Source organism: Curcuma longa, chromosome 16 (genome assembly GCF_044706935.1).
Source record: "Curcuma longa cultivar G26 ecotype Majalengka, Jawa Barat chromosome 16, ITB_CL_G26_1.1, whole genome shotgun sequence".
NCBI lineage: Eukaryota > Viridiplantae > Streptophyta > Magnoliopsida > Zingiberales > Zingiberaceae > Curcuma > Curcuma longa.
The window spans coordinates 3801865-3810691 of NC_133876.1; the positions used below are offsets into that span (position 1 = coordinate 3801865).

The 8827-nt window shown below is 33.9% G+C and overlaps 1 pseudogene; it reads left to right on the plus strand.

The window, feature by feature from the left end:
• Positions 1–30: 30 nt before the first annotated feature.
• On the plus strand, positions 31–8697 carry LOC141847600 (structural maintenance of chromosomes protein 1-like; annotated as a pseudogene).
• The last annotated feature ends 130 nt before the right edge of the window (positions 8698–8827 follow it).

The window sequence follows — 8827 nt, forward strand, 5'->3', positions numbered from 1 at the left end:
CCAACATCAATTTACAAACGTCCAAACAAAATGTTCATTGTACCATGGTTTGAAATCTTGAATGGGGTTTTGATCCTTGGCCAGAAAAGACAGTTTCATGTCATATCGAGCGTGCGAGACATTGGTACCAAAGGCATTGAGGAGGCGAAGAGGGGTAGAAAAGGAGAAGGAAGGAGATTACCTTTTCCATTTCAGGATGCCATGATGAAGTTTAGAGAAAGCAAACAATATTTTGGGATGTTGTGACAAAACCCAGAGAAGACAAACAACAATAGGAAGATTTTGAACAAAAAGAGAAGTTCGTGTGATTTTGCCAAACCCTTGCTTGACCATACGTGACCTCGCCAATGCTTGCATGATCCTCCTGACACCATAAAAGTAAAAAAAACATGCATGCAACCTTGGTGATGTAATGAAAGTGCAGAACCTTTGTTCAATCCTCACTGATGACAGTAGACACTCGTGCGACGTTGTCGATGCTGCAGAAACTCATGCAACGCATTTGCCCATCACCATAATTCACCTGCCGTAGTATGGTAATATTGTGAATGTTACACCGGTGCTGGGCGGAATGTAAATTCCGTCTATGTTGACTGACTCGATGTGACATTTTAAACCATGCTTTATACTAACCAGTGTCTCTAAAGTATATTTCTAAATGCAATTTTGGCATATGCTTAAGATTTTGATAATTTCTAGTTTGCTTCTCAATTTAGGATGACAACAAATTATTGATTCTCTTTTCTTGTAGAGTGGAAGGTCAAGTCAGATGCGTGTGAAGATGCTATTGACGAACTAAAAAAAAAAGAGTGACAGTTTCAAAGGAACTATTGGGAAGCTGGAACGTGTTATAAATTCTAAGGTTGGACGATGTTTCTTTTTCCACTGTCTTTCAATTTCCTATAGAGATATTGCTCTTAAAATGTTATGGGAAAAAATAGATTTGTATTCATCCTTAACATCATGGCAGTAAATTAAACTTGTCTATTGATGTCATCCTAAGAAGGCTTTCTTTTGCAACAGGAGGCACGACTTGAACAGCTTAGATCTAGTAAGCAAGAGGTGCTTGATAAGTGTGAGCTTGAGCAGTTGAAACTCCCCATGGCCAATGATGGAATGGAAATTGAATCTTCTAGCACACAACCTGTCTTCGACTATACTCAGCTGAGAAGAACATATTTGCAGGAGATGAGAGCTTCTGAGAGAGAAAAACTTGAGTTAGATTTCAAGAAAAGGATGGACAATTTGATGGTTGAAATTGAACGAACGGCTCCTAACTTAAAAGCACTTGATCAGTATGAAGCACTACAAGGGAAAGAAAAGGAAGTAATTGAGAAATTTGAAGCAGCTAGGAAAGAAGAGAAGGAAATATCTGAACGATATAACTCTGTTAGACAAAAAAGGTACACTTTTGTATCAAGAAAATGTATGTCATTGTAATTTGAGTTCTTTAACAAGTATTATAATTGTCTTATGCAGCATATTGTTGAATGACTCTAGTTATGTGACCTGATATGTCTGCACTATTTGGGGCTAATTTACAAAAAAGTTAGTTGCTAAGGCATTTGTGATCGAACTTCTACTTACAATTTAATTATTTTTTTCATTTACAATCCAATGCAAGTATTGTCTAGCGGAGCTTTAATTCTGATGAATGATAATAGATGTTAATGTGGGGAAATTATATTAGGGTTTTAGCCCCTTAGGTTGTACTTTCTAGTTATTTTTATATTTCCTTATTACAATTATAAAATCATACCCATATACATGCATAATAATGTAAAATAAATTCCCAACACTTTCTCGCAAGTTGGATAAAAAATATATAAGAGAACACTGCAACTAGGTGTGGTAATTGGAGCTAAAAAAAGACGTAATGATCCTCACAAATTGCACTTATAGAACTATCTCTTTGTGCTTTCTCTAGGTTGGAGATAATATGCATGACTTGATTTTCACAATATAACTTTAATTGGTCAATAGGAGCACTACCCTACTTTGTAATTGTTTTAACCAGATAGACTCATATAGTGAGTCATAACTTGTATTTTGCCTTTGCACTTGACCTGACTACTACACGTTGCTTATTTCTCTCCAAAGATATTGCATTGCCTCAAAAAAACACACACACACAATAGCTTAACGTGAATCTCCTATCATTGGAAGAACTAGCCCAATTTTCATCTCAATTCCCTATAATTTGAAGATGGCTTCAGTCATAATATAGAAATCTTTTTTGGGCTGAATTGTTAAGGTATTAAAAATACTTAAAACTGTCTTCCAATGATGACGGAATGGAGATTTGAGAAATTGATTGATTATACATAAGGAGGTGTTAAGTCCGGTGATAGTAAAACTGTTCAATTTACCAATGAATCTTCAGTACTTATCTAAATCATATAATTCCCTTCTCCTTGGCATCAATCTGATATTTGGCTCGATAGAAGTGTCAACAATCTTAGCTCCTTTCATTCCAACTTCCTCAAGTATATCAAGCACATTTTATCATATATATATATATATATATATATATATATATATATATGTTTAAATTCTTTGTTTGAAAGTATTGATGAAGATATGCTTTTAACCTTGTAATTCACCACTTGCTAGTATCACCTATGTAACTAATAAGAATGTTACAATTTCCAAATGAAGAGGAAGGTGAAATGTGATCTGATATGCTCGTTATACCAAATTGGAGAAAAGTATAATTTAATTCACCAAATCATTTTCTTAGAGATTGGTTTAACATGTACAAAGACTTTTTTGATTTGCGCACATGGCCATACTCTTCTCGAGAAACACACTTAGGAGCTTGCTCCATGTATATCTTATCTAGATTTCCTTGGAAGAAAACATTCTTTGGTATCTAATTGATGTGATGACTATTAGGATATAGTCATTAATATGAGAGATGGACTGAAGCACGCTTAGTCTAGGGGAGAATGTGTCTATATAATCAACACCATCTATCCTTGTGTTCCTTGATTGCTAATTGAGATTTAGCTTTGTTATTTGAGCCATCATAGATGTTTAAATAGTAAGTACCCATTTCAATCAACCGTCAAGGGAGAAGGGTGATAAGTTCACATGTACTATTGGAATGTGACATTATCATTTCATTTATAATATCTCTCCATCTCAAATCAGATGGGAACTCTAAAATAGTCTAAGATAAGGAAGCACATGAAATATAGTGAGAAGGAGATGTGAAATGGTGCTCTGATGAGTTCCTTTCTGTACAGCAATAAAAAGATCCAAGATCGAAGGTAGGATCCACAATCGAGGATTCTAGTAGGATGATGAGTTTGGTGGAGCAACTAACTAATTTAGATTGTGGTCTTCTACTATTGGGTTTATAGTGACTGAGTTGTTATAAGTCACTCTGTAGTAGAAAATGATGGTATGGATAATGAAATAGGAATAACATGGTCTTCTACAATTGGTTTATAGTGGTTGAGTTGTTATAAGTCACTATGTTGTAGAAAATGACGGTATAGATAATGAAGAATATGAATTACAAGTACCTCACCTAGAGACTCAAGCGTGGTAAGTGGAGTGGACAAAAAGGTCTCAAAAAAATCATCTTAGGTGAAAGCCTTATGAAAATCAGATGAAAAACAATGACTAACTTTATCTAGATAAGAATAGCTACAGAGGATGCATTTAATAAACTATCAGGACAACTTTGTCCAGGATAATAATGAACAAATAGTTAGAGAATAGAAACAAGTCTTTGATCATGAAGAACAAAAGATGATATATAGTTTATAGGCTAACATGACATGAGAATTGATCCATCCCAAAGTTGCAGACGGACTTGCATATAAAGTAGTAATGTTCTTCTAGTCTCAATCAAATGCTTATTATTTGATCCATTCATGCCATTTTGTTGAGGTATATTAGAGCAAGAGGGTTGATGGAGACTACTTTGGTTAGAGAGGAAGGTACTAGAGAAGTATGTTTGGTGTTGCCACTTGTAACACATGAATTGGGGTTCCAACCTATATTTTTATGGCATCTCAAAAGGTGAGAAAATAGAGAGTTTCAAACCTTTTTTCCATCAAGAAGTGTTATGCCATTCAAGAAAAATAATCAATATAGCCAACAAAATATCTAAAAACAAGCTTTAAGGGATATTACTGGGAACACAAACGGTTATTCGGAGCAGAAGTACATTTGCTGTCTTTTAATTATTGAAGAAGGATAAAAAAAATATTTAACTAATTGCTGGGATTCACACTAAGACTCTGAATACTCCATAAATGAGGAGTAACTTTTTGTAGAATTTATATGTTGGGAGATGCCCCAAGTGATGATGTATTCGCCAAACCACTGGAGTTGGTGAATGTGTATGTGAATTGATAAGCTTTGTGCCCTTTACCAATCACCTAGTTCACAAATCTATAAATATATTTAAAAATAATTTGCAATAGTTTCCTATTTATTTTTGTTGCCATCTAGGTCTTTGAGCTTCTATGTGAATGACTATTAATTAGTAGCTAAGTGTACTCGTTTAGTATCATGTGCTAGGTTTCTCAGTTCTCTCTACCATTCTTGCATTAGTTATTAAATATTTTGTTTAATTAATAAATATTAATAATGTTCATATTATTAGATCTCTATGACTTACTGAATTTAATAATTTATCAATCTTAATAATAATTCATAGCATCCCTTCTCAATAATTAATGAATAATCATTTTAATTTGATAATAACGTTTACATTCACTAATAATTTTTGTGTAATATTTTTATTAAATCTTTTATGAATTAGTTATTGTATTTAATAATTGGTGATGTATAATAACTTTTATTAATAATAATAATTAGCTACTAATATTGTTATTAGAAAATCAATGTGTCCAAAAGAAATTGATTCAAGTAGGTTGTAAATGAATTGGACGTTGGTGAACAAGCTTGTTATTTGATTTGATAAAGTTCATTTATGTTTGTTCAATAATAAATAAATAAATATATATATATATATATAGCTTGAACACTAATAAACTTAGTTTGTTGAAGTTCATGAACAATTTATAAATAAACTTATTTATTAATTTTTGTAAAATTTGATTGTAAATTATTTCTTTTTTTAATCAAATATATAACAATATAGTTATTTGTAAATTTTTATAATCTTAAAAAAAATATAAGTTGTATATGTTAGATAAATGTTTAACCTATTTTATAAAGGCAACAACAATTGTTAGTTGAGCTCGATGAAAGGCTTGAGCTTGGTAAGATTTTTAATAAATAAGTTTGAACAAGCTCGATAAGTTAATAAAATAGATTGAACACAACTAAACTTGGTTCAGTATAACTCGACTCATTTACACCACTAGATTCAAGATATTTTCTTATCAGACTAATTTTTTTATATGCTCATTAATTAATATATATTTTAATTTGATATGAATAGGTGGGAATCAAAGAAAAACAAAGCAAGAGCAAAGGTAATGAAGTAAAAATTAGAGAAATTTAACATTCGAATTTCAAAATTCATCTACAACATCAACCAAACCTTTATCCCATTAAGTGAGATCATCTATATGGATCCTTCTATGCTATTGAACTCGATTCCCTACTGTATCCTCATATTTATTTTGTTTTATCATTGCTAATAAAGTCCTCGTTGGTCTTCTTCTTCCTCGATTAATATACATATTTATCATGGTATTACATCGTGTAATTGGGACATTTATTTGTTGCTTAACTAAATATTCATACTATCTTAAGTGCGTCTCTTAGAGTTTTCTCTTAATAAAAGCAACTCCAATTTTAGCTGACCCAACCTAGTGGGATAAGGCTTGGTTGTTGTTGTAGATGCAATTCCAATTTTCTCTCTCAAATTCTTATTTCTTATCATATCCATCCAATTTCAAAATTCATCTAATGCATGTTTTTTTTTTAATAAAGAAGTGAAGAATTAAATTATTTTAAGAACTCAATTTATATTTCTTGTTTGGTATATTGTGTTGCTTTTTTTTAAACAATATTTATTAAGTGAGTTTATGATTATACTTTGTTGCAATTGTTGGGTCATTGACGTGTTGAATATAAGCAAAGATAGCAGTAACTTTTATTAAGAAATCACTTTGTATGTTTGCTCAAATGTAAACTCAAAGGAGGCATATAGAAAACAAAAGAAACTGAGAAGGATTGAGTACGAACAATCTGACCAATGCATTTTCGTGATAATAATGGTCCGTCAACTAGGGTAACATTTGGAGGGTTAGATGATGTAAGGTCATAGAAAGTGGAATTATTACTATGGATACACTCAGAATCTGAATCTAGGATTTTAGTATTTGATGCACAAGCATGCATCAAACTAGCAATAGAAGAATCTGCACAGCCTAAAGATGTGATGGATTGGAATGATGCATACTGGGAAGTTTGCAATTGAAGTGTGGATACTCTTCAATTGGCATACTAATAGCAGGATTAATACTGAAGACTTACTCCCTAGAAGACTGTCACATTGAGTTTTATGGCAAAAGAGCAGGGGAATAGTTGAAGAACTCTGATCTTGGAAAGAAATAGCTGCTGAGCTATATCACTAGTTAGTAAGGATAGTGCAGCAATTAAGATTGTGGATGATAAGCATGGATTGCAGTAATCCCACTTAATCACTCCTGTTGAGGTCCCTATTGAGGTCGGCAGTGTGCATGGCATCACTAGATGGAGAGTGCTCTTTGAAAGTGTGGTAATGCTTGGTTTAGCATTCGAGCTCTTGACAAGGTGGTAGCAGACACGGGTGGATCAGATCTTGATTTCTCAGTGATCTCTTAGAAAGATCTTCTTGAGGTTCATAGGAAGAAGGGAAGAGAACGGAACATGGGAGGCCTGATTAAAAGAAAGTTTTGGATAGAGGATGCATACTAGAGAAATGGGTAAGGGCCTATTGATCTTACAGATGGCTGTTGAGCTTGCTACCTGCTTATGGATGGAAAAGATGGTAGGAGAATTCAATGTTGTGATCTACAAATCAATGCTGCTTTCTGGTTCTTTGATGTCAAGAAGCAGAAGCACTGTAAGAAATCAGCGCCTTGAATGATACATGCTAGAAGAACCTACAGACACAAGTCCCTGAGATGCAGGTCCACTGGAGCTGCAAGAAGAGAGGAGCTGTACCTGACCATGTGAAAAGGAAGAGCAAACAGAGAAGAGAAGCAGTGGTTAGAGGACCAGAGTGCTACGCCTAGGAGGAACAGTAATGGGCTTCGTGTTGCATGAGGAAGATGCTTTTGGATGTAATGAAGAATGCCCTAAAGAAAGATTCTCAAAATCAAATGAAGAAGCCAAATACAGCTCAATTTTTTGAGCTGATGGCAAGCTAGGGATGATTGTGTGAAGTGAGGAATCAACTATGCTGCCATGGTTGTATGGGAAAACTATCCTATGCTTTTACCACCTCAGCTAGTCCCTTCTACCAATCTGTATATTACCTTATTAACGGTTTATAGTTGCATCCATGTTTATTTACAACAATGCATACTAGATTCCATACAATAGAAAATGGATTTCACTTATTGGAAGTTTGAAAATGATACCAAAAGCAATACCAGAGATCTTTCCATGGACTCATCTTGTGTACAGAACCATAATTGTTAATTAATAGAGCATCCTAATTCTAATGTTAGTCAATTATCTCAATTTTCTTGATTTATTGGCGAATATGAAAGTTCTTTGTTTGCAGTTTCATTATTTACATGTTTTAGTTTTTCTTCCCCTCTAATCAATTATATTTTACCAACCTGTTGTACATTTCCCCTTTTTTGAATTTTCCAGGTATGAACATTTCATGGAGGCCTTTGATCATATATCTAAAAGTATAGACAAAATTTACAAGCAATTGACGAAGAGTCAAACACATCCTCTTGGGGGGACAGCTTATTTGAACCTAGAAAATGAAGATGAGCCTTTCTTACATGGAATCAAATATACAGCCATGCCCCCTACCAAACGGTTCAGGGATATGGAGCAGTTATCAGGCGGTGAGAAAACAGTTGCAGCCCTTGCCTTGCTCTTTGCAATTAATTCACAGGTATTTCTCATCAGCAACGTTCTGATTTTCTGAGCAGCAAATTTTTGTGTTCTTGAAATGATGACTTGATTTCACTTGCTCCTGAGTATCCTGGTTGTTGCTAAGTACCAACTTATCTTGTTGCTCAAGCTTTAGCCAATACAGGAAATTGTATGGTTCTATATGAAAACTACTTAATTTCTTTTTAATGCCATTTGAATTTTGAATTATTGGTTCTAAAACATAGTTATTTTTGAGGTAATGTGATTATTTTCTGTTCTGATGGATAACTTAGTCTAGCTGCATGTTTATCTTGCTCGAGAACTTTCAATATCTTTTCTAATAGATTTTATAAATTTATGCAACTCGATGTGGACCGGGCTAGCTGCCCTTTATGCAACTCGATGTGGACTTTCTAAACTAATAATCATTCTTTGATTTTAAATTAAATGCCTTCAGTATGCCTACTGCTAAGATTTAAGCCCTGGTAATGCTGAATCACTACAATGCGAAATTCATTCATCTTCTCTTTTCTTACTGATTCAGTTACAGGCCATCTCCATTCTTTATACTGGATGAAGTTGATGCAGCTTTAGATAACCTGAATGTTGCCAAGGTTGCTGCTGGGTTCATTAGGTCCAAATCATGCGATGGTGCTCGCCTCGGAGCAGCCAAGAAAGTGATGGAGGATGTGGTTTCCAGAGTATCGTGATCTCACTCAAGGACAGTTTCTATGACAAAGCTGAGGCATTGGAATTGGCGTTTATAGAGACTCTGAGAAAAGGTGAGTCTACA